Here is a 3,592-nt window from a genome sequence, read left to right as displayed (position 1 = left end):
TACAATTCTGCCTACACTTCAGAGCTAGCGTCGTGATTGCTGATGGCAGTGCAAACTGCATTCCTGGCATAGTTTCTTTCCGTGCTGGCGACGACGACGACGACGACGAATTGCAGTTCTGACGATAATGACATGTCGCGATCACGAGCCGAAAATTACAGTTCGAACAACGCATCGTATTGGCAGCTTGGAACTGACGACGGGCGATGGAATTTCGCTGAGAGGCCACATTCATTAGCAGGTCGCTTATTGGACGAACGACAATGAAATAAAGGCTGTTCACAAAACAATTTATCGCAAGTATTCAGCAGCACCGATAAGTAATGTCTGGGTTTAGCAATTCATTTTTGAGGCATCGCATCGATCATGGTAATACAACGACTTTGGCATTCTTTTCTTGAATTTGGCTTTGTGCATTGGTATATCGATAATTTCTAAATTGAAACTTAAGATACTTAAAACTCATCTACATTGTAATGCACACATTCTGTGATCAATTTCACACCCAACATCCTACTCCTTCGAGCCAAATCTTAATTCACCTAGTTATTCCATCTAAGTAGATGCACCTTACATCTCTTTGTAGTGAAATAGACATCACTTATGCAAGGTCCTTGTCCGACAATCTTATAACATGCTCTTCTTAATATATCCTTCAACATCTTACTAGCTTTTGGCTCACCGTACATCGGGAAGAGATCGTGATTTATTCTTCGTTGTCACAGCTAAACACAATCTTCAAACTTGCTGAGTTATCTTCTCCAGGGTATGTGTGCAGATTTTCCCCTTGGAAAAAGAAAGTACTCTAGCACATAGTTGAAAACAATTCTCACGTTCAGTATCATAAGGGTAACATTTTGTAAACATTTTGATCGCTCTGAACATCTCACGCCTCCACATGATGGAGCATATGACCTTTTCTTTTTACTTTTCCTGTAGATATTCAGACATGTAGATATTTCCTGTAGATAATCGACTTCTTCGGGTCCAACTTAATAAGCTCAGCTCCTGAGCCATTCTTACCAGTTGCTTATGAACGGCATCTTCAAATTCTCTCAAAGTAGCAGCTTGTTGATATCTGTAGAGAATATAATATACAGTGTAAGTGTCTATGTATTACGATAATTCGCAGAACAATCTAACAGAAACAGACGCTATAAAGCCAGCAAAAGTTGTTCGTCTTTTAAAACCACAAGAAGCGAATTACTAGCTCCCGTTACCCAGAAACTGAAGTGTGCCTCAATTTCCAGCCAATTACACCACGAACTCTTCGGGTCTACAAGAGCTCAAGACCGATCATTACATCAAGGCCGACAGTCGAATGCTATGCCCAAACCTGAGCTGTCAGTAGCTTCACCAAATCGTCTCACTGCCTGGCAGACTGTTGAAATGGCAAAATTTGACTATTTCAGCCACCTTGCATGCAAATTTGCCAACTTTTATGGAAATTTATTTGCTTAATTTGCCACATAATTCAAACTTCAAGTGTAAACCAATACTCATCAACAAAATTGAAGACACATATATTTTTGCAATCAAGCTTTGCACTTGCCTTATATTGTTCCTGCACATAAAATTTAAATTTCAACAACGCTCATTTTTAAAGGCAGCCCTCGTTATAACTTAATGCAAATGCAACTTTGTTTCATCGTTCGCGCTAGTATATTTTATATGTGATCACTTGCAGTAATTAAAAGATTTACTTTTACCCCATTTCGTAAATAGAAACTAAAATAAAAATCAAATTCTCAGCATATTAACATTTATTGAATCTAACTATTCTAACCATGCTTGAGATTTGGCAATACGAATTCCAAATGTTGATCGTGCGGTGTAGGCAGCAGGGATGATGGGAATCGTTTTTGTTTTTGGCAGCACGGAGAAAACGGAAACGCATCTTTATGGTCGTCAACAAGTTCGTCACGTGGTGTTTGATTCCAATGCGATTCACATTTGTCTGGAACCTCTGGAATATGAATAACTTATTCATTTGATTTGTTAATAAATTTATGTTAAATTACAGTTTATCCTTATTGCAACACAAAATCCTTTGTTCGTACTGCATTACATCACATAGAAAACATACTCATCCTTTTTTGTTGAACAAAATACTGCGAAAACCCCGCCGCAGAACACGTAAGATGGCGGAATATATTTTATTGTCTGTTGTCACGAGTCTACTCGATACAATCTTGATCTGGCATCTTCAATAGATTGCAGCAATGTGACCACTATTATGCATTGTACTGCAAGTGGAAAATACATGCATTACCATTGAACTTTATTGTTATCAAGTGAAATTGATATGCTGCACATAAAATAAGGTTTGAGGCTGAAAAAAAAAGTTCTATTTGATTTCCGCACATAAAATATAATGGAGATTTCATTTCAGTGTAGAGTAAACATATGAAATATTTTCCTTTTTCGAACTATTGTCAATGCGATATTTTATTAGTTGATTTTTTATGTTTATTTGTCTGGGAATGTAGCTCAAAGATCTATAACGAAACAAAATACACTTTTTAGCAAAGAGGAAGTCACGTCCGCAGCACTGCTGGTCTATGTCTGTTGCCAAATCGTTCTATTTTAATTCCGCTTATCTCTCATATAAAAGATCACTAGTCTTAACCAAACATTACATCAGAGCAAGTTTATGTTTAAAATAATAGAGATGTTCACTTAACGGTGTAAACCCCTGCATATATCGTGATAAACTGGTTATCTAAAAAATTTCACAAAATTGCGTAAACTGCGTAGGAAATATTTCAAGTTGAGTCGAGTTGAACAGTCAATTAATCCAAGAATACGTGGGTTATCAAAGCAACTGCCATGAAATACGTTATTTACAAACAACAAATTTCGAAACTCAGTATGACAAAGGATGAAAAGCAATTGGAAAACGTTGATGAAAGTAGGATTGTCCATATATTTGTGATGTTTTTTAGAAAAATGGCTTGGGAAAAGATCCATCGACATGTGGCCATGGATGTATTACGAGTAGTTTCCAATGAAAGAGGTAGGGTGATGTGCTAGTATCCATCGTATTAAGCATTGGTCAATGAGAACTGCAATTTTCGCAGTATTGCGGTGAATGATGCTGATACAAACCGATGCCAAACAATTCTTTCTCAAAACGGCTTTAGCATTGTACAATAACATTTTGGTAAATCTTGATCTCTTTTTGGAAATATACAATGAAAATGCATCTTACCGTATTCTCAGTCCGTTGTATCGTTTTCAACTCCGTCGCAAACAGTTTCCAGATTCGTCTCATAACTTACGGCTCACTGTGTGTATTGAATGGTTAAAACCTGGGAGGGAGAAACCAATACAAAATTTCTGTACGTCATAGTGAGCCGAGATTCCGCTGTCACGAACTGTCACTGTGAGCCCAGATCTCAAACATTGGACTAACATGAAAAAAGCGCGTAACTGATTAAAACACATTTTCGTATTTCTTCAAAAGTGATAAAAATCGAATGAAAATCAATTCATACACATAATGCAAGTAATGTCACGTGAGCACCATTAAATCTGATTGAACATAAAGCATTGAAAAACGCATCGTTCTACTTTTTGTGTGTGTGTGTGT

General features: G+C 37.1%; 1 long non-coding RNA gene across 1 annotated transcript; it reads right to left on the bottom strand.

Moving 5' to 3' along the window:
- Nucleotides 1-1,748: 1,748 nt before the first annotated feature.
- Nucleotides 1,749-2,386, bottom strand: LOC110675290. Its single transcript, XR_002499340.1, has 2 exons — nucleotides 2,022-2,386; nucleotides 1,749-1,966 (listed from the first exon to the last, which is right to left on the bottom strand). It is a non-coding gene; the product is annotated as an uncharacterized LOC110675290 (long non-coding RNA).
- Nucleotides 2,387-3,592: the final 1,206 nt, after the last annotated feature.

This window comes from Aedes aegypti, chromosome 2 (genome assembly GCF_002204515.2).
Source record: "Aedes aegypti strain LVP_AGWG chromosome 2, AaegL5.0 Primary Assembly, whole genome shotgun sequence".
NCBI lineage: Eukaryota > Metazoa > Arthropoda > Insecta > Diptera > Culicidae > Aedes > Aedes aegypti.
Note: the sequence above shows the minus strand (reverse complement) of the source record. Positions and strands in the feature narration are given on the sequence as shown.